The following is a 21605-nucleotide window of genomic DNA, read 5'->3' as shown; positions in this document are numbered from 1 at the left end:
TAAACGCGAAGATTTAGAGTACGTTGAGACTGAACGTCTTAGAAATCGTTTGGCTATGGCTAATAAACGCCAAGATTTAGAGTACGTTGAAACTGAACGTGTTAAAAGTCAGTTGGCTATGGCTAATAAACGCCAAGATTTAGAGTACGTTGAAACTGAACGTGTTAAAAGTCAGTTGGCTATGGCTAGTAAACGTCAAGATTTAGAGTACGTTGAAACTGAACGTGTTAAAAGTCAGTTGGCTATGGCTAATAAACGCCAAGATTTAGAGTACGTTGAAACTGAACGTGTTAAAAGTCAGTTGGCTATGGCTAATAAACGCCAAGATTTAGAGTACGTTGAAACTGAACGTGTTAAAAGTCAGTTGGCTATGGCTAATAAACGCCAAGATTTAGAGTACGTTGAAACTGAACGTGTTAAAAGTCAGTTGGCTATGGCTAATAAACGCCAAGATTTAGAGTACGTTGAAACTGAACGTGTTAAAAGTCAGTTGGCTATGGCTAGTAAACGTCAAGATTTGGAGTACGTTGAAACTGAGCGTGTTAAAAATCAGTTGAGTAAGGCTGCCAGGCGTGAAAATGTAAATGTTAGAAACCCAGAGCGTTCTAGAAATAGATTGTCTATGGCTGAAAGGAGGACAAATCCTTTGTTTATAGAGCAGACTTATTTTGAAAGTATTAATGAAGGTCCAACGTGGCCATGTGAAGGGTGTTCAGGTCTTTTTTTTAAAGCATCGGGTAGCTTTGTTAAGTCTACAGTGCTTTTGGCTGTTCCTGGGATTCACGGTCGTGAATTAGGTGACAAAGTATTTTTATGTAGTACTTGTAATAAAGCTGTGAAAAAGAACGAAATCCCCAAGTTCTCCAGAGAAAATGGATTTGAATTCCCTGAAATTCCAGCAGAACTAGTTAATTTGTCTAATTTGGAGGAAAGAATGATTTCACCAAGAATACCTTTTATGCAAATAAGAAGGTTAGGTTGTGATCAACAAAGGGGGATTAAGGGAAACGTGGTCAACGTTCCTATAAATGTAGAGTCTACAGTGTCAGTGTTACCACGGTTACCTCGTGAAACAGATACTATTCAAATTGAGTTTATGAGGAGAATGCAATATAATACACCCTATTTGTATGAAACTGTTAGGCCGAAAAAAATGCACGAAGCTCTTAAGGTTTTGGTGAAAACACCGTTGTATATTACGCATGGGATAACCGTTAGGAGCGATATATTAGATCCAATTCCAGAAGAACTTGAATTTATTGTTGACGAAAATGACCGTCAGTTAAACCATGGTGATACATTAAGTGAAAACCCACAAGGGTCAATGAATGTAGAGAATGAGAATGATAGCGATGAAATTTGGAATGAATCTAACGAAGTTAACTCATTCCCAGTTGGGAATCAAGACACGTTGTTAGTGTCATTGTCTGATTTCCTACCCACTAATACCATGCATGTTAAGTTTGCTCCTGGTGAAGGTCAAACGCCAATGTCTTTACTCTATGACGAGGACGCGGAGGAATTGTCATTCCCCAGTATTTATGTGGGTCAGAAGAGAGACCTTAAGGTTAAAGGTAGTTTTGGGGACATTGCTAAGTGGGAGCTTCGTAATATTGATAGGCGTTGTGCTAAAAATCCGTCTAAATTGTTTTACACTTTTGTTAAGTTGGAAACTATGAAAGTTAGAGATTCCATACAAGTTTGTATGAGAAAAACCAAGAGAAAAGATGGCTCAAACTACACTGCTGGGTTTTTATCGTCTGCTGGTGCACTCGATTCAATTGTTAAGCAGGATGATGGTTTTAGAGTATTAGAAAATTTGCAGTCCTCGCCTTCATATTGGCAGCATAGGCAGAAAGAGTTAATGGCTATGATTAGGCAGCTTGGTACGGCTACCTTTTTTATAACGTTTTCAGCTGCGGAAGGCAAATGGCCCGAGCTTTTGAACATATTGAGGGTGACTTCGGGTCAGGATCGCTTAGCGAATGATGATATTGGCAATTTAAGTTTTTCGGAAAAGGCAAAGTTGATTCAGGATGATCCTGTTACTTGTGCTAGATACTTTGACCACCGTTTTCGGGCTCTTCTTAAAGCTCTGCAAAAGCTAGGCCCTCTTGGTGTTATTGAAGATTATTACTTCAGGGTTGAAATACAGCAAAGAGGCTCTCCTCATCAACATGGGTTGATATGGATTAAAGATGCGCCTAAGCTTAAAGATGACTTGTCAAATGTTAAAGAGGTAGAGGAATATATTGATAAAGTTATTTCTTGCGCTGGTAAAATGAACGATGATAATGGGGATTTGTTAACGTCATTGCAAATGCATAAACACACGACAACGTGTAGGAAGAAGGTTAATGATAGTTCAGTTTGTCGTTTTGGAATTCCATTTCCTCCCATGCCTAGAACAATTATTTATGATCCGAGTTTAAGAGAACCCGGTACTCTTGACGAAGAACTTAAGTGTAAGAACAATTCCAAGAAATTGCATGAGCTTTTGCAATCGAAAGAAAAAGAATTGTGGGTAGATAGTTTTGAGGAGTTGTTGGAAAAGTTGCGTATAACCGAAGATGATTATATTAAAGCCATTACGTATGATCTCAAAAGGAAAGTGGTTTTATTGAAAAGACACCCTAAAGATACTAGGGTTAATCCGTACAACCCGTGCACTTTGCGCCTCTGGCAAGCTAATATGGACATTCAGTTTGTTCTTGATCCTTACGCTCTGGTTATGTATATCGTGTCTTATATAGGGAAATCTCAGCGTGGTATGTCAATGCTTCTGCGTGAAGCTGCTAAACGAGCGCAGTCAGATAAATGCACGGTGAAGCAAAAGTTGAAGGTGATTGCTAATCAGTTTTTGAACGCGCACGAGGTAAGCGCGCAGGAAGCCGCTTATAGCGCTTTACAAATTCCCGTCTCCAGGTGTAGTCGGGCTTGCATTTATGTTAATACAAATGTGCCCGAGAATCGTGTTCATATTCTCAAAAGCAAAGTTGAGCTTGAACAATTGTCCAAAGATAGTTTGGATGTTTTCGCTTCTGGAATGTTAGACCATTATGTTCAAAGGCCAGATGATTTAGAGGCAGTAACGTTAGCTCAATTTGCGGCTTGGTATGAATTTTCCAGAAGTCGTAGAGTTTCGAAAACTCAAAGTCATATTGATGACGGTGAGAGCGATGAAGTTCAATGTGGTAAATGGTTAAAACTGAAAAATGATTCAGGGTTCATTAGAAAACGTGGTCATTCTAAAATTATACGGTATCGTAGATTCAATTTAGTGAAAGATCCCGAGCAGTTTTATCGTGAACAAATCATGTTATTCTCGCCTTGGCGTGATGAGAGTAGAGATATTTTGACAAAGGATGTAAAATCTGAGTATGAGCTTAGACTTGAGATTATAACGGAATCTAGAAAAGAATTTCATAATGAAATTGACGAAGTAGCTATTGAACAGGCTGTGAGAGATTTCGAAAGTGAAGCTATTGAAGCTGATCTTACTAATATCCAACCTGAATTGGAACATCAAAATGAAATAGATAGGTCTTTAATTGTTGAAGATTCTGAATTTCTAGTTAATACAGTGGAAGAGGCAATAGGAAATATTAACAGAGATATTCTTGATGGTAATGCGGAAAAAACTGTTGCTCCATCAGTCACGTTAGTTAATGATTCAGAATACAATGCCCTTGTTAGAAAGCTGAATTTGAAACAAAAAGAAATATTTTATGAAGTTCTGCACCATTTAAAGTGCAAAGAAACGCCTTTACGGCTATTTGTTACAGGAGGCGCTGGTGTTGGAAAAAGCGTTTTGATAAGTGCCATATTTGAATCTGTTACTAGATTTTACAATAAGCAACCAGGGTCTAATCCCTCGGAGGTTAAAGTTCTGCGATGCGCACCTACGGGCAAGGCTGCCTTTAATATAGGTGGGGCGACTTTGCATAGTACCTTTTGTCTACCCGTTAGTCAATTTGCCGGAAACATTTCCAGATTAGAAAGTGAAACTCTTCACAATTGTAGATTGATGTATGGTCAAGTGAAGTTATTAATTATTGACGAGATATCAATGGTTGGTGCGAAGGTTTTTAACCGAGTTAACTCGAGAATGCAAGAGATAATGGGTTGCCCAGATTATTTTGGTGGTGTCTCTGTACTTTTAGTTGGAGATTTTAACCAACTTAGACCCGTCCGGGATCATTTTGCTTTTCAAAGTCAAAGTGATAGTGACAATCCATATGCGTCTTTAATTGGTAACCCAATATGGGAGGAATTCCAATTTAGTGAGCTTGAAGAAATTATGAGGCAAAAAGATGATAAGAGGTTTGCGGAAGCTTTGAATAGAATGTCTGTGGGAACTATGAATCAGAATGATATAGACTTATTCGTAAGTTTAGAAGTAAACAGAGAGCGTGTACCGCCAAAAGAAGCGATACATCTTTTCCCTACTAACGTTGAAGTCAACCAATTTAACCAAGAGACTCTATTAAAAATGAGTACGGAAAAGTGTATTTCATTTTCAGTAGATGTTGTAAATGGTGATCTTAGTAGCGAAGTTAAAAGTAACATTCTTTCCCAAATTCAAACGTTAGCAACGTCTGATACTTATGGTCTCCCTAAAGAACTAACACTCGCTTGTGGTGCGAGATATATGATGACTAACAATGTTGATACGTCTGATGGACTTACGAATGGTGCGACAGGATGGTTAAGGAAGATAGAGTACGGTAAAAATAGACTCGGGGAACAAATTCCGTTCAGGGTTTGGATTGAGTTTGCTGATGCTAATGTTGGGAAGTGTTTGAGACGAAAGTGTCTTGGATTGTACGAACAGAATAACTATAACAGGACTTGGACTCCTGTCGAGAAGGTTATTAAGGCATTTAGTAGAAAATGGAGGCAGAATAATGTTTCAGTCTCTAGGAGACAGTTTCCTTTGGTAATTTCTGAGGCTATTACGATACATAAGAGTCAAGGCGATACATACTCGTCTGTAGTAGTGCATTGTAATCCCAGAAAAAAATTAGAGAGAACTCATTTATATGTTGCTTGCAGTAGGGCGAGAAACGCCTCCGGTTTGTATATTGAGGGTAAATTTCAAGTTCCAAATGCGCCTAAAAACAATCAAGTAGAATTGGAACTTCGAAGATTACGAGATACAAAGAGTATTGTATTATCGTATTTGAACGAAAAGGTGTACATTTATGTTCATAATGTGCAGTCCTTAAACGCACATTTGGAAGATATCTTAGCAGACACTGTAATAAAAAATGCCCAGTTATTATGCTTTGTTGAAACGTGGAAGAAAGATACCGATGAGTTTAGTGTGCCATCCTTTAGGGAAGTGGGTGGTATTTATCTGCCAAGAACCGCACGTAGAATTGCGTTTGGTTCTTCCATTTATTTAAAAGATACACCCGAAAATGTAGTTAACGATTTGGATAATAGGGTTTTGCGAACCGATAGACCTTTCAGAAATTCGCATGTGGAACGTTGTTGGTTGGATGTTTCCATTGAAAATGAACCGATGACTGTTGTTTTGTTGTACAAATCGCCCGGAGCGAGTTTGAGATCAGTTTTTGAGGATTTTAATCCTTTATTCGATATTAGATACGATGCCTCTGTTCCGACAGTTGTTGTCGGAGATTTTAATATAAATTTTTTAAAAAGTAAAACGGCCCTGAAACAGTTCTTTGATTCTTTTAACATGTCTCTTCTGCCGGGTCTTGAAGAGATAATTTCAACTGACTATCATTGCCAGTTAGATTTAGCGTTCGGAAACAAACTTTTTCAAGACAGATTCGAGGCCTGTTACAGAGAATCGTACTATTCGTATCATAAAGGTATATGTTTCGTTAAAAAGAAACAGCTGTAGAAGTTTAGTAAGAGCAACCGAAAGGGATTGTTAAAGTCCTAGCTCTCGAAGCTTTGAATTATAACCCTGTGAAAGCCCTAGCTCTCGAAGCTTTGTATTATAACCCTGTGAAAGCCCTAGCTCTCGAAGCTTTGTATTATAACCCTGTGAAAGCCCTAGCTCTCGAAGCTTTGTATTATAACCCTGTGAAAGCCCTAGCTCTCGAAGCTTTGTATTATAACCCTGTGAAAGCCCTAGCTCTCGAAGCTTTGTATTATAACCCTGTGAAAGCCCTAGCTCTCGAAGCTTTGTATTATAACCCTGTGAAAGCCCTAGCTCTCGAAGCTTTGTATTATAACCCTGTGAAAGCCCTAGCTCTCGAAGCTTTGTATTATAACCCTGTGAAAGCCCTAGCTCTCGAAGCTTTGTATTATAACCCTGTGAAAGCCCTAGCTCTCGAAGCTTTGTATTATAACCCTGTGAAAGCCCTAGCTCTCGAAGCTTTGTATTATAACCCTGTGAAAGCCCTAGCTCTCGAAGCTTTGTATTATAACCCTGTGAAAGCCCTAGCTCTCGAAGCTTTGTATTATAACCCTGTGAAAGCCCTAGCTCTCGAAGCTTTGTATTATAACCCTGTGAAAGCCCTTAGCTCTCGAAGGTTTGTATTATAACCCTGTGAAAGCCCTAGCTCTCGAAGCTTTGTATTATAACCCTGTGAAAGCCCTTAGCTCTCGAAGCTTTGTATTATAACCCTGTGAAAGCCCTTAGCTCTCGAAGCTTTGTATTATAACCCTGTGAAAGCCCTAGCTCTCGAAGCTTTGTATTATAACCCTGTGAAAGCCCTAGCTCTCGAAGCTTTGTATTATAACCCTGTGAAAGCCCTAGCTCTCGAAGCTTTGTATTATAACCCTGTGAAAGCCCTAAGCTCTCGAAGCTTTGTATTATAACCCTGTGAAAGCCCTAGCTCTCGAAGCTTTGTATTATAACCCTGTGAAAGCCCTAAGCTCTCGAAGCTTTGTATTATAACCCTGTGAAAGCCCTAGCTCTCGAAGCTTTGTATTATAACCCTGTGAAAGCCCTAGCTCTCGAAGCTTTGTATTATAACCCTGTGAAAGCCCTAGCTCTCGAAGCTTTGTATTATAACCCTGTGAAAGCCCTAGCTCTCGAAGCTTTGTATTATAACCCTGTGAAAGCCCTAGCTCTCGAAGCTTTGTATTATAACCCTGTGAAAGCCCTAGCTCTCGAAGCTTTGTATTATAACCCTGTGAAAGCCCTAGCTCTCGAAGCTTTGTATTATAACCCTGTGAAAGCCCTAGCTCTCGAAGCTTTGTATTATAACCCTGTGAAAGCCCTAGCTCTCGAAGCTTTGTATTATAACCCTGTGAAAGCCCTAGCTCTCGAAGCTTTGTATTATAACCCTGTGAAAGCCCTAGCTCTCGAAGCTTTGTATTATAACCCTGTGAAAGCCCTTAGCTCTCGAAGCTTTGTATTATAACCCTGTGAAAGCCCTTAGCTCTCGAAGCTTTGTATTATAACCCTGTGAAAGCCCTAGCTCTCGAAGCTTTGTATTATAACCCTGTGAAAGCCCTTAGCTCTCGAAGCTTTGTATTATAACCCTGTGAAAGCCCTAGCTCTCGAAGCTTTGTATTATAACCCTGTGAAAGCCCTAGCTCTCGAAGCTTTGTATTATAACCCTGTGAAAGCCCTAGCTCTCGAAGCTTTGTATTATAACCCTGTGAAAGCCCTAAGCTCTCGAAGCTTTGTATTATAACCCTGTGAAAGCCCTAGCTCTCGAAGCTTTGTATTATAACCCTGTGAAAGCCCTAGCTCTCGAAACTTTGTATTATAACCCGAAAGGGTTAGTGAAGTCCTAGCTCTCGAAGCTTTGTAAAGTCAGCCATAATCAATGGTTGATGGAAATCCTAGCTCTCGAAGCTTTGTATTATAACCCGAAAGGGTCTGTGAAAGTCCTAGCTCTCGAAGCTTTGTATTATAACCCGAAAGGGTCTGTGAAAGTCCTAGCTCTCGAAGCTTTGTATTATAACCCGAAAGGGTCTGTGAAAGTCCTAGCTCTCGAAGCTTTGTATTATAACCCGAAAGGGTCTGTGAAAGTCCTAGCTCTCGAAGCTTTGTATTATAACCCGAAAGGGTCTGTGAAAGTCCTAGCTCTCGAAGCTTTGTATTATAACCCGAAAGGGTTAGTGATAGTCCTAGCTCTCGAAGCTTTGTATTATAACCCGAAAGGGTTAGTGATAGTCCTAGCTCTCGAAGCTTTGTATTATAACCCGAAAGGGTTAGTGATTGTCCTAGCTCTCGAAGCTTTGTAAAGTCAGCCGTAATCAATGGTTGATGGAAATCCTAGCTCTATAGGAGCTTTGTATGATAAAAGAGGTGTCTTTGAAAGTTAAGCATAATTTAGTGGCGTAGCGTGAGGGGGTGGAAGGATCTCTATTCTAGGGGATTACATTGTACTGTTTAGTCGAAACTTGAAAGCGCTTACCTAACATTGTAATGCTGATAATATTCATCAAAGCTGCTATAAGTATTCGAGTTGAGAGAAAATTCTCGGAATTGAAATTGATCAAATGTATTAGTCTTCAATGTCTAAGTCGAGATTAACAAATCTCCTTATCTTGACAATCGAACAATAGGTATAAATCAACTTTTATCACCATACTAAAGACTTTGCATTGGAAAAAAAAACGCAAAGTAAAACTTTATTTAATAAAATACATTTCATTTTAATCCTTTAGAAAACAGTGAAACATTATCACAGCTTTATTACAGAGCTTAATTAGCATAATTGCGAAAAAAGGAGGGCAGAAAATCTATTGTTAGCCTCGGGTGGGATAAAGTCACGCTACGCCACTACTATAGAAAGGGTTGCCCAAATTGAGTTGAAGTGCTAGCTGTAGAAGCTTTGCATAGTAACTCGGAAGGGTTAGTGATAGTCCTAGCTCTCGAAGCTTTGTATTATAACCCGAAAGGGTTAGAGATAGGCCTAGCTCTCGAAGCTTTGTATTGTAACCCGAAAGGGTTAGAGATAGTCCTAGCTCTCGAAGCTTTGTATTATAACCCGAAAGGGTTAGAGATAGTCCTAGCTCTCGAAGCTTTGTAAAAATCAGCCGTAATCAATGGTTGATGGAAATCCTAGCTCTAGGAGCTTTGTAAAATGAACTTATAACCCAGATGGGTTAGAAGCTTTACCTTTTTAAGTTGTTGAAAACCCTAGCTGTAGAAGCTTTGTATTATAACCCTAAAGGGTTGGTGAAAGTCCTAGCTCTCGGAGCTTTGTATGATCAGCCGTAATTAATGGTTGGTGGAAATCCTAGCTCTAGGAGCTTTGTAAAATTAACTCACCCGAAAGGGTTGCTTGAACTGGAAACTTATCACCCGAAAGGGTAGCTCAAATTAGAAACCTATTGCCCGAAAGGGTCGCTCAAATTGGAAACCTATTGCCCGAAAGGGTCGCTCAAATTAGAAACCTATTGCCCGAAAGGGTCGCTCAAATTAGAAACCTATTGCCCGAAAGGGTCGCTCAAATTAGAAACCTATTGCCCGAAAGGGTCGCTCAAATTAGAAACCTATTGCCCGAAAGGGTCGCTCAAATTGGAAACCTGTTGCCCGAAAGGGTCGCTCAAATTGGAAACCTATTGCCCGAAAGGGTCGCTCAAATTGGAAACCTATTGCCCGCAAGTGTCCCTCAAATTGGAAACCTATTGCCCGAAAGGGTCGCTCAAATTGGAAACCTATTGCCCGCAAGTGTCCCTCAAATTGGAAACCTATTGCCCGCAAGTGTCCCTCAAATTGGAAACCTACTGCCAGAAATGGTCGCTCAAATTGGAAACTGTGGAAGTGGTAACTGTGATATCTAGATATGAAGGGTTGCTGAAACTGGTATGTTCAATTGGTAGAGTTACTATTCTCTCATCAGATATAATTGGTAAGTTAAATAGAATCACTTTTGATAAAAAATAGAGGAGGTAGCCTATCGTTAAATATAAAAAAATCACTTCTGTGTTACGTATAGTGAACAAGTTTATTTACGTGAAGATGCGTTTGTACAAAGCGCGATACTAGTCGTATCCATATTATTTATTACTAATGTTTAAATAAAAACAGATGAATAAAGTTTAGTTAACAATTTAACAAGAAGTGTTTTTTATCTTTAACATTATCACCTTTGATGGGGTTTAAAACGTTTTTTTACCATCGTAGAAAAAGGACGCTAACCATTATTGCATTGTGTGGGTGCAATCAAGAGTACAAAGGGAATTACAACGCAAGCAACAGTTAGGCATCATAAAGCCCGTCACGGAGCTCACCGATTGGGTCCACCCAATGGTAATAGTGGAAAAACCAAAAGGAAGGTCACACCCGGAACCCTACTATCCAATGCCTACCGCTCAACAAATCTACGCTGATCAACACCGTCCTGGACGCGCAAAGTGCGTTCTGGCACATAGAGCTGGATGAACCAAGCTCTTACTTACAATCGCAACACCTTACGGACGATACAGATTCCTCCGGCTACCTTATGGTCTCTCCTCAGCGTCAGAATTATGTCCAGCAACTAGCGGTAGACAAGATAGAATACTTGGGCAACATCCTGTCCTCCAAAGGCCTCGAAATTTCACCAACAAAAGTTCAAGCGATTCAATGAATACCGTCACCAACAGACAAAAAAATCATTACCAAGATTCCTCGGCATGGTGAATTATTTGGCAAAATTCCTGCCCCAACACTCAACAATTACAGCTCCACTACGCGAGCTCCTGAAGAAAGAGGTCTCATTCATGTGGAACGCAAAGAGGGAAGCTGTCTTCCTAAAACCTTAACGCCTCATCTCCTCGTCCCCAGTACTGGCCTATTACAATTCTCAAGCCACCAGGACAATATCAGTAGAAAGCAGCCTAATAGGCGTCGGTGCAGTACTACTACAAAATGGTAAACCTGTTGAGTATGCTTCATCCTCTTTCACCCGCACTCAACTAAACTACGCGCCAATAGAACGTGAACTTCTAGGCATAGTCTACACGTGCGAAAGATTCCACTATTATGTCATTGGAGTCCCCTTTATCGTACAGGCCCATCATAAACCTTTAATTGTCATCATACCTGGCACTCATTTACAAGTGCCCGTCACGTTGTCACGTGCTCCTCAATCCACGACAGAAATTGACTCATCCTACTTAAAAACCGATGAGCCGGGAGTGTACAAACTCAATTCAACAACGCTAACGCATCTGAGCCACCTGCACAAACGATACTGTTCTACATAAAAGAAGGATGGCGATCTGTATGCGAAAAATTACACAGCGAGTTAAAGCCGTTCTGGGCGATAAAAGAAGAACTTCATGCATCAGAAGGCCTAATTTACCGAGGGGATGCTCTTTACGTTTCGAAGTGCTCCGCCGTGATGTCATGACCCAAATTCACTCGGTTCATCAAGGAATAACCGCGTGCCTATCTAAAGCCAAGCTGTATCTCTACTGGCCACAAATGAAAAGAGACATCACAAAGTATGTCCAGAACTATACAACTTTCCAAAAAAAGGGACCGTTCCAACACGCTATGCGCTTACGCCTCACGATGTACCTCAGCTACCCTCGCACACTGTTGGTGCGGATCTCTTCCACATCAATAATACAAATCTGATCATTCTAGTTGACTATTACTCCAAATGCCTAGAAGCTCAAGAGTTACGAAGCACTTATGATAAAGCGATAATAAAGTTCCTAAATCCACAATTCTGTCGATATGGTGCTCCGCAGAAATTGGTGTCTGATAATGGTCCTCCCTTTAACTCGAGCTTTTTCAAGGGTTTACTTCAACAATGGGCAGTAGAACACGTAACATCCAGCGCATATCATTCTTAAAAAGCAACGGTATGACAGAACGAACCATACAAACAATAAAAAAACCTGGCAATCAAAGCGCAACAGGAAGGTCGTGACCTACGGTATGTTCTTATGGAATATCGTTGGAGGCCCATTGGAAAGCTACCGTCACCCAGCGAGATGTTAAAAGGACGCCGAACCAGAACACCGTAAACTATAAACAAAACAAACACTTCGAACGCACTTCTCAACTTGTCATATTCGCAAACCTTACTGGATTATAAAACCCAATGATTAAACGTCAAAATCACGCGCACCGCACAATACCTGAAACCCTAAAGGCCGGGAGACCAGTATATTACCATGTCGGACCGCGGTAATGGAAACCTGCAGAAGTACTACACGAAAGCAAAGAGCCCTTGTCGTCTATCCTGAAGATAAATGACGGAAAAACATTGCGGAGAACTCACCACCAAATACGTCCGACACACCTACTCCGTTCAGTACCTCAAAGCGACTACGCTGAACCCAACACGGCACAAGAAGTACAACAGGTGGAGGACAATTGTGTTAAGCATTTGCGGCAAAATTTAACCAATCTACCCGATCCTGCGGCCAATACTTACCGAGCCACTTCAAGAGTCAGACTAGGAAGATTACCACCACCCATACAAAAACAAACTTCAATTTCAACAACTCAAATTTATTCACCGACCTCGGCAACGCAGAACACATCTCCAACACCACGACCCTTGCAAAATCAAACTTCAGTCTTAACAACTCAAACTCATTCACCGTTTTCAGCAAAACAGATCCGATCTCCTACTATACTTCAAATGTCAAGACCAGACCAAAAGCAAATAGTGGTTGTAATTACACCGCGTAAACTCGAACTGCCACGTACAACATCAATATCAAACATAAGGACTTTAAGTCCTTCTGGCATGACGACTGCTCAGACGCTGGACAACACCCGAACAGCGCTACTCGAATTTCTCCGGGAACTTCCCCGTTTCCCAAGACAATTTCTGTATCCGCCATACCCAGCACACGAGCACCATTTACACATTTACAGCAAGTACACAACAACCAAGGTCAACCCGAACAAGAACTAATATTTTCAATCCAAAACGTTTTCGTAATACTTAATTTTTTAAAGAATGAAAGATGTTATATACTCCTGTTATATACTTTCGTAATACACTTGATATATACTCTTCCTATATACTCTTAAAAACATTATCATATATTGTTAGTCTCGCCACTAGTATACCCTGATCTATTCCACTAGTGCGCGCCACCTATAGCGAATAACGAGGTTTCCTCATAAAGGAGCTAGCTACTTTGTAGTCAGTTTATATTGGACACTTGATGAGCACAGTCAATAAATATTTTATTATAATTAATTCTGTCGACTTACTAAACATAAGTGGGTTTTCTCAGAACCTTGTTTTAGACGTTCGAGTGGTTTTTTTGGTTCGAATTAGCCATTAGTAGTTTTGCATAAATTGGTAGTAATGAAAATTAGAGATACGTTTAGGACATTTCATGTTTTTTTAATTAGGGAGACTAGAGATTAAATAAAGATTTATGATTTGAAAGTGAACTTTAAAATTACCGAGATAAACGATAAGGTAAAAGAAACCCTTTCAGTTCTATAACCTTGAAAAACTGATAAGGAAAGTTCAGTTTTTCGTTAGAAAGGAAACAAGATCTTCTCGTAAAAATGTTGGTCTAGTATTTCGATATTGAGTCGTCTTTTCCCCGACTCGGAGAGGTAATATTTTGGTTTTCCCAACTTGTTTCTCTTGATGTAAGGGCTCACAGACTTCAGTTTCGGGAGCATGCAAACCAAATTCAATATTTGCTTGTTTGTCAGTGGATTCTGGGGCATCTTCTATTTCTCCTTCTGAACTCGACTGCCTATAAGTTGAAGGTTCTGCATCACTTTTAATTTTTTATTTGTCGATTATCAGCCCTTTTTTTCTTTCCATTAACTTTCATTCTAATATCTTCGGAAATAATTTTGCCCTTGGTCAATATAGGCAAACATTGTGAAGGGTAAGTTCCAAGTTTTATTTTTTTTCCCTGTCGGTATATCTGAAATACAAGTACATTAAATGCTGGTCTTAAATTCTTAATAAATAAAAAAAAGAACATGCTAGGAAAAAAGTAATCAGTCTTCTTGAAATGTAAACTGCATAGACAAATTCGGAAATGAAGACGAACTTCCAGGGGCGGGGATAAGATCGTTATGCGCGGATCTCTTAAAAGGCGGCGCTACCGTAGTTTAAAAAAAAGTTAAAAAATGAAATATGGCTCCAAAATTTTGATGGTTGAGGTATTTTTAGTCATTTAGTTAAAAGATCTGTTATTTTAATCAAATAATTATCATTAATTTTAAATATTAGTAACGTATGCTACTTGATAATCATAAAAATATAGTTTAAATCATTGTAAATAAAGCATTTTCATTGCTGGAGTGCTAAGCCTTAGTCAAAATGAGTCCCAGGTGCCCCCCAGGCAAGATTTTATCTGTTTTGAACTGTACCCAAAAAGGAAATTCTAAATCTGTTAGTATAGTTAAGTGAGTTTAAATTATTCCCAATAATTGTCAATTTTATTTCAGATTTCCTACCATAGTTTACCTTCGTTAGAAAACAAATCCTTGAGATTGCTTTGGCTTAAGAAAGTCCGCCGCCGAGACTTCATTTATAAACCAATAAAGTACATTTATGTGTGTTCAAAACATTTTAAAAGGTCTGATTATGACCCTGGACGTGGAAATGGCAAGAATATACTGAAGAAAGGGACGGTTCCTTCGGTATTTACGTGGGATTTTACCACTGGTACCAAAATAGTTGACTCTACAGACACGGTGGTTGAAAGTTTAAATAATACCGAAGATGATGAATCTGTTGTTAAAGATATGGTATCAGAAATGATCCCGGTTGTCACTTCAACAGAGGAGTACATGTCATCCGTAGCCATTTATTGTAATTGTGAATGTTCGAAGAACGTGAAAGAGTTGGAAGCGCAAGTGATAGAGATGGAAGCGAAAGCGAAAGAGTTGGAAGCAAAAGAGAAAGAATTAGAAGCGTGCATCGCTGAACTGAACTTGAAAGTATCTATCAAAAATTATCAACTCAAAAATGTAGAAAAGGATTCACTTGATGCAAAGCATAGGGCCAAAATTGCTGAGCAGAGCTATAATGAGCTTAAACCTAGTATAGACAGAATAAAGGATAACAACAAGGATATATTATTTTACACTGGCCTGCCCTGTTATGATAAACTTATGGCCTTATATAATCGGCTTAATCCAGGCCCCAATGCAGAAAACATCAACTTTTGGAATGGTGGGAGGGTTAAACCAAAAATGTCACCTGTAGGTCGAAACAAGAAATTGAATGTGAAAGATCAGTTTCTTCTAGTTTTGATGCGTCTGCGACTCGGCCTTTTTTTAAAAGATTTAGCAGACCGCTTCGGTATTTCACCAAGCACAGCGTCCAATTATTGCGTTACTTGGATAAATTTCATGTACTTTCGCTTAGGACAAATAAATCTATGGCCTACAAGAGAACAAGTTGACGCAACTATGCCAGAAAGTCCAATCTTTAGGATACGGTGACATTCTTCGCGCAACTTGATTTCCTTTGGAAAACTATGCATACTTAACCGAGCCTGCAGGGATACTTAGTTTTAATCTAGAATTACATTGTGGGACACTGCAATACTTTTTGCTAGGCGCCATGTTATGATCCTCTTATGATAACTTAAGCCTCGGCACTCGCCAGGGAGGAAAACTTACTCCGTTAGAACAGTTACCAAAATTACCGCTAGGTGGCGCGTCACTTTTTCGCGATAGCCAATAGGATCTCATTGGCGATAGCCAATAGCTTAAGGTCATTTTAGGCCTAATTTTCAAACCTATAAGTCGTGAATTGTTCAACTGAAAGTAAGTTCTTAAATATAATAATTAAATATGTCATAATTTGCTAATTTTTTAGCTTTGGCGTAAAATTAGAATTTGCAACACTTAATTTTGTTGCCAAGTTTAAAAATATATGGAAAATAATGATATTTTTATGTTGTTTAAAATAAATAATTTATCGTTTATTGATTTAAGCTTAGAAAATGGAAAACGTTGTTAACCATTTTAACAAAGGATGCCACGTTAGTTTTTATGGTGGGGGAGGACGTGGAGGAGGAGGACGTGGAGGAAGAGGGTGACGTGGAGGTAGACGGGGTGGTTGAGGAGGACGTGGAGGTAGGGGAGGAGGTGGGAGTAGAGGCGGAAAATCGAGTGGAAAAAGGATTTGCTACAACTGCAAAAAAAAGGGGCATATTGCCAAAAGTTGCCCAAATAAGGAAGGTAGGACAAGAAAATAATTTTATAAATTTACCTGGGTCTTTTATTGAACCATAGCCCACTTGATCACGCACGCTGGCTGCACGCGCTCTAGAAGCCCGTCCAAACGATTTTTTTTAAATGTTAACTCGCGAATGCGGCGCGTCACATAGGTTCGGTCTAAACTTTCAAACCCGTCTGGTTTTAACATGGGCGTCTATGGGAGGGGGCCAGTTTTTTCAACGTTTTTGGTCCAAATAGTGCATCCACTGGTTCAAATCTCTTGAATTTTTAACGAGACGTGTATTGAAAGGTTTGACATTATCCTGTAAAATTTAAAGTCTTTAGCTATAATAGTTTTTATTATAAAAAATAAAAATCATCACATAGTAGAGAAATTGAAAGGTTTCTCTACTATCAATTTCTCTACTATGTGATGATTTTTCTTTTTTATAATAAACACTATTATAGCTAAAGACTTTAAATTTTACAGGATAATGTCAAACCTTTCAATACACGTCTCGTTAAAAATTCAAGAGATTTGAACCAGTGGATGCACTATTTGGACCAAAAACGTTGAAAAAACTGGCCCCCTCCCATAGACGCCCATGTTAAAACCAGACGGGTTTGAATTTTAGACCGAACCTATGTTATTCTCATTCTTAGGGTCAATTGAGCGGGCTTCTATAGCGCGTGCAGCCAGAACAAAGGACAATATTCTTAGTTAATGTCAATTAATTTTATATCCATTAGACGAAAAATGAAGAAAAAGAGGAGAAAGCCAAAAAATCGAGGAAAATAAAAAAATTGAGGAAGAAAAAAAAATAGAGGAAGAAAAAAAAATGGAGGTTGACACCGGAGAAAACTAAAAAACATTATAAGCATTATAATTGTAAGTCACAGTTAATTTTTTTTTCTTGAATGAAAAAATAATGTTGAGATTGTGTTTCACGTAGGTTCTGGAAAAGGCGAATTTTTATATATATTGTATAAATATTTTATTTTTTTTTATTTTTTAATTGTATAAACATAATTTTTTTTTATTTTTTATTTATGATTTAAAACAATTTTTCCAGCTGTTTTTTTTATTTTTTTGTTCCATGTTTTTAAAATTTAAAGCGAACCTTTAATTCTTCCCGCCTTTATTTGAATGTTATTGCAATGATAAAAGCTGGCTCAGTTTACATCAGTACTTTGAAACTGACCCTTAACTTCCGTAGAATCTGTAATCTGCCATTTCCGCATAAATTTCTTTCCCAGACTTGTCCCAGACTTTTTAGGCCCGGCCATTTTCAATTTCCCAGACTTTCCCCTGAATTTTTAGGCCCATTTTTAATTTCCCAAACTTTCCCCAGACTTTTTAGGCGCATTTTCAATATCCCAGACTTTTCCCTGACTTTTTAGGCCTAATTTCAATCAAAAAATGAATAAATCTAGATGGTTATAATTATGTTCAAATGAAAGCTATTAAATCCATCTCTTTGTTATTTGGCTCCGTTAATTTCTGAAACTTACCAAAAACTAGTGTATTACATATTTAACCAAAATTTATGTTAATTATTCAATTTCCCTGACTATTCAGGCCCATTTTCAATTTCCCAGACTTGTTCCAGACTTTTCAGGCCCATTTTCAATTTCCCAGACTTGTCCCAGACTTTTCAGGCCCATTTTCAATTTCCCAGACTTGTCCCAGACTTTTCAGGCCCATTTTCAATTTCCCAGACTTGTCGCTGACTTATCAGGCCCATTTTAAATTTTCCAGACTTGTCCCTGACTTTTAAGCCCATTTTAAATTTCCCAGACTTGTCTCAGACTTTTTAGGCCCGTTTTCAATTTCCCCTGAATTTTTAGGCGCATTTTCAATATCCCAGACTTTCCCCTGACATTTTAGGCCTAATTTCAATCGAAAAAAGTTATTAAATGAATAAATCTATACGGTTATTAAATCCATCTCTTTGACATTTGGCTCCGTTAATTTCTGAAAATTTACAAAAACTAGTGTATTACATATTTAACCAAAATGTATGTTAATTAACCAAACAAAAAAAAACCGTATGAAATAAAGAGCTTGAGAATGGATCCCCTTAAAACCAGAACCAAGACCTGTAAGTGTTATAGTTTGAAACAATTTTTGAAAATGAACACTTTCGTTTCTTTTATATTTACCTACGATAATTTCAGAATCAAGGCTTAGTTGCAGAACCACTGTAACACTGAACAGTGTGTTATACATTAAACATAAACCAAAATAAATATAATTATAACTATATATCGTGTTATAAACGCCTTTAAAAAAAACGTGCCCTCAAATACAAAAGCTACGTTAGTATGTCGAAAATTAAGAAAACATGTTAGAGAACCAATTCTTTTTGCACGTTTAATACAAAATTTAAATTTAAATAATGCAAATATAAAATGTTATTAAATGAAAGACTATATACAGTTCTGTTTGTCATTATTTCCCTTGCAAAGTGTTCGCTAGCGTTCAGCCAGCGGAGGGTTCATCATCAAGGTGTAAAATTTACCACTACAGCTGATTGATGTGTCCTAGCTGTCACAGATAATAATGTAGTAATTAATTGATCTACCAGTAAGATTAATAATTAATTTGAACATACCAACAGTATTCGTAATGTCTAGCTTTTATCTCAACCGAAGTTAATGTTGCCTATTCCTATAACATCAACAGACAACATAACGGCAACGCTACCTTGACCGAGGCTTAACGAAATTAGCTTAGCGAAATTCGTTAATAATAAAATATTCTGTTGGCTTTTAAATTTAAAATTAATTTTAGTAAATTTCATTGACGTTTTTTGTTGTGAAAACCATAAAAATCATACCTAATTAGCCTCCAGTTTAATTCCAAATCCAAAATTTTAATTTTAACCGACAGCTCAAACGCCATGTTTTTCTTGCTTAATATCCCGCTAACGGCGTGAATCACGACACAAACGCGGTAAGTCCAATATGAAAAATGAGGGCTAAAATGCTTGTCTCTAACAGTGGTAATTCCAATACCCAAAACAACGTAAGTCAAAGTATGTGTTAATAATGATAAAAAACAATACTTAAACTTAATTTATCTTAATGAAACTAAGGAAAGGCACATCTATGGACTGTTATCTTTAATTTAAGATGGTTCCCAAACGTAACGAATGAATAGTTTTCTTTATACACGATCCCAATTAAGGTCATTTTTCAATAAAATCCCATGTTATCTCTATGGAACAATATAGTATTTTTCACCAAATGTCTGATTAATTTTATGGATTCTAAAACCACCCTTAACAACTTTTTTCTTTATAGAATTAACTATTAGTTGGATCTCTTTGAAATTTTAACCACAAAATTAGGGCCCGAATTTTAGTTCACTTGCAAAATTTCAAAGCTGCAAACACAATACGAAAAAAGTTACGGTCAATCAAAAAACCCTCCTTTAGCATTAGAGGCAGTATCAAGTCTTATCTAAGAGAGCGACCGCTCTCCTAGAATATTCGAATAGATTTTCAATATAATAGTTTTATGCTTATCTCAATTTTAACAATTTGCAGAGAAAATACCAAATGTAAATTGAATACCCCCTATTCCTGTCGCCCAGCGCATCCAGAATCTTTGTCGCCCCACCCCGAAGTTCCTTTAGCCCACCAATTCCAAACACTAGGTTTCAAAAACCCATATATTCTCAGTTCCTAAACACTAGGTTTCAAAAACCCAGATATTCTCAGTTCCTAAACACTAGGTTTCAAAAACCCAGATATTCTCAGTTCCTAAACACTAGGTTTCAAAAACCCAGATATTCTCAGTTCCAAACCATTAGGTTTCAAAAACCCAGATATTCTCAGTTCCAAAACACTAGGTTTCAAAAACCCAGATATTCTCAGCTACTAACACTAGGTTTCAAAAACCCAGATATTCTCAGCTACTAAACACTAGGTTTAAAAAACCCAGATATTCTCAGTTCCTAAACACTAGGTTTCAAAAACCCAGATATTCTCAGTTCCAAAACACTAGGATTCAAAAACCCAGATATTCTCAGTTCCAAAACACTAGGTTTCAAAAACCCAGATATTCTCAGTTCCTAAACACTAGGTTTCAAAAACCTAGATATTCACAGTTCCTAAACACTAGGTTTCAAAAACCCAGATATTCTCAGTTCCAAAACACTAGGTTTCAAAAACCCAGATATTCTCAGTTCCAAAACACTAGGTTTCAAAAACCCAGATATTCTCATTTCCTAAACACTAGGTTTCAAAAACCCAGATATTCTCAGTTCCAAAACACTAGGTTTCAAAAACCCAGATATTCTCAGTTCCAAAACACTAGGTTTCAAAAACTCAGATATTCTCAGTTCCTAAACACTAGGTTTCCAAAACCCAGATATTCTCAGTTCCAAAACACTAGGTTTCAAAAACCCAGATATTCTCAGTTCCTAAACACTATGTTTCAAAAACCCAGATATTCTCAGTTCCTAAACACTAAGTTTCAAAAACCCCGATATTCTCAGTTCCTAAACACTAGGTTTCAAAAACCCAGATATTCTCAGTTCCTAAACACTAGGTTTAAAAACCCAGATATTCTCAGTTTCTAAACACTAGGTTTCAAAGACCCAGATATTCTCAGTTTCTAAACACTAGGTTTCAAAAACCCAGATATTCTCAGTTCCTAAACACTAGGTTTCAAAAACCCAGATATTCTCAGTTCCTAAACACAAGGTTTCAAAAACCCAGATATTCTCAGTTCCTTAACACTAGGTTTCAAAAACCCAGATATTCTCAGTTTCTAAACACTAGGTTTCAAAAACTCAGATATTCTCAGTTCCTAAACACTAGGTTTCCAAAACCCAGATATTCTCAGTTCCAAAACACTAGGTTTCAAAAACCCAGATATTCTCAGTTCCAAAACACTAGGTTTCAAAAACCCAGATATTCTCAGTTCCTAAACACTAGGTTTCAAAAACTCAGATATTCTCAGTTCCTAAACACTAGGTTTCAAAAACTCAGATATTCTCAGTTCCTAAACACTAGGTTTCCAAAACCCAGATATTCTCAGTTCCAAAACACTAGGTTTCAAAAACCCAGATATTCTCAGTTCCTAAACACTAGGTTTCAAAAACTCAGATATTCTCAGTTCCTAAACACTAGGTTTCAAAAACTCAGATATTCTCAGTTCCTAAACACTAGGTTTCCAAAACCCAGATATTCTCAGTTCCAAAACACTAAGTTTCAAAAACCCCGATATTCTCAGTTCCTAAACACTAGGTTTCAAAAACCCAGATATTCTCAGTTCCTAAACACTAGGTTTCAAAAACCCAGATATTCTCAGTTTCTAAACACTAGGTTTCAAAAACCCAGATATTCTCAGTTCCTAAACACTAGGTTTCAAAAACCCAGATATTCTCAGTTCCTAAACACAAGGTTTCAAAAACCCAGATATTCTCAGTTCCTTAACACTAGGTTTCAAAAACCCAGATATTCTCAGTTCCTAAACACTAGGTTTCAAAAACCCAGATATTCTCAGTTCCTAAACACTAGGTTTCAAAAACCTAGATATTCTCAGT

At 38.0% G+C, this 21605-nt stretch overlaps 1 long non-coding RNA gene across 1 annotated transcript; it reads right to left on the bottom strand.

Moving 5' to 3' along the window:
- Positions 1-18238: 18238 nt before the first annotated feature.
- On the bottom strand, positions 18239-18974 carry LOC149640916 (uncharacterized). The gene is made up of 3 exons (XR_016372077.1): positions 18889-18974; positions 18664-18817; positions 18239-18596 (listed from the first exon to the last, which is right to left on the bottom strand). It is a non-coding gene; the product is annotated as an uncharacterized LOC149640916 (long non-coding RNA).
- Between the last annotated feature and the right edge of the window lie 2631 nt (positions 18975-21605).

The sequence above is a fragment of the Phalangium opilio genome, unplaced genomic scaffold (assembly GCF_054372755.1).
Source record: "Phalangium opilio isolate 3A_F unplaced genomic scaffold, DU_Popi_V2 ptg000092l_1, whole genome shotgun sequence".
In the NCBI taxonomy this organism is placed as follows: domain Eukaryota; kingdom Metazoa; phylum Arthropoda; class Arachnida; order Opiliones; family Phalangiidae; genus Phalangium; species Phalangium opilio.
Note: the sequence above shows the minus strand (reverse complement) of the source record. Positions and strands in the feature narration are given on the sequence as shown.